We start from the raw sequence: 1,271 nt of genomic DNA on the forward strand, positions 1-1,271 counted from the left end.
TCTCGGCAGTCGTGACCAGGTGCCACGCAACAGTCTCTCATTGGCCGAGATGTCGCACGGCGCCTCTAGCGCCAACGTGACCGCAGGCAATGTGAGTCTGTCATTGTCCCGGATGTCTTACTGCGCTTATCTCGGCAGTCGTGACCAGATGCCACGCGACAATCTCTCATTGGCCGAGATGTCGCACGGCGCCTCTAGCGCCAACGTGACCGCAGGCAATGTGAGTCTCTCATTGGCCCGGATGTCTCACTGCGCGTATCTCGGCAGTCGTGACCAGATGCCACGCGACAGTCTCTCATTGGCCGAGATGTCGCACGGCGTCTCTAGCGCAAACGTGACCGCAGGCAATGTGAGTCTCTCATTGGCCCGGATGTCTCACTGCGCGTATTTCGGCAGTCGTGACCAGATGCCACGCGACAGTCTCTCATTGGCCGAGATGTCGCACGGCGTCTCTAGCGCCAACGTGACCGCAGGCAATGTGAATCTCTCATTGGCCCGAATGTCTCACTGCGCGTATCTCGGCAGTCGTGACCAGATGCCACGCGACAGCCTCTCATTGGCCGAGATCTTCCGATGTGCTGGGACAGCACGTGACGACCGAGCCAGCACGAGCAATTCGTGGATAGCGCCGGTAAACGCCCCAGCTTGAGGCACTTCGATGGCGGCGTCGGAGACGGCGACATCGAAGCACGATCCCTACCACTGCCGAAGTCAGCAGGTTTACCTGGCTCCTAACCCGCCGCGGTGGCTCAGTGCTTAAGGCGCTCGTCTACTGATCCGGAGTACCCCGGTTTGAACGCGATCGCGGCGGCAGTGCTTCAATGGAGGCGAAACGCAAAGGCGCCTGTGTTCTGTGCGATGTCAGTGCATGTTAAAGATCCCCAGATGGTCTAAATTACTCCGGAGACCTGCACTACTGCACTTATTTGTTCCTTTTTTCGCTACCTCCTTTATCCCTTCCCATACGGCGCGGTTCAGGTGTCCGCCAGGATGTGAGACAGATACTGCGCCATTTCCTTTCCCCCAAAACCATTTTTGATTTTCATTTCATTCCGAGCGACAAAATTTATGACGCAGATGTAGATGAACGCAATGCTTACTCTGCTAGTGCTGCAGCGCGCACGAAAGAGGCGCTCAAACACGGGTGCAGATTCCTGTACAAAGACGGCGCACAAGACTGAAAGCAGCACGACTGCCAGAGAGAGTTATGCGACCACACAGGCAAATTATTGCACCAAGATAATTTCCTGCGACTGCGTAAAGAAGGCGAC

Source organism: Amblyomma americanum, chromosome 11 (assembly GCF_052857255.1).
Source record: "Amblyomma americanum isolate KBUSLIRL-KWMA chromosome 11, ASM5285725v1, whole genome shotgun sequence".
Taxonomy (NCBI): Eukaryota; Metazoa; Arthropoda; class Arachnida; order Ixodida; family Ixodidae; genus Amblyomma; species Amblyomma americanum.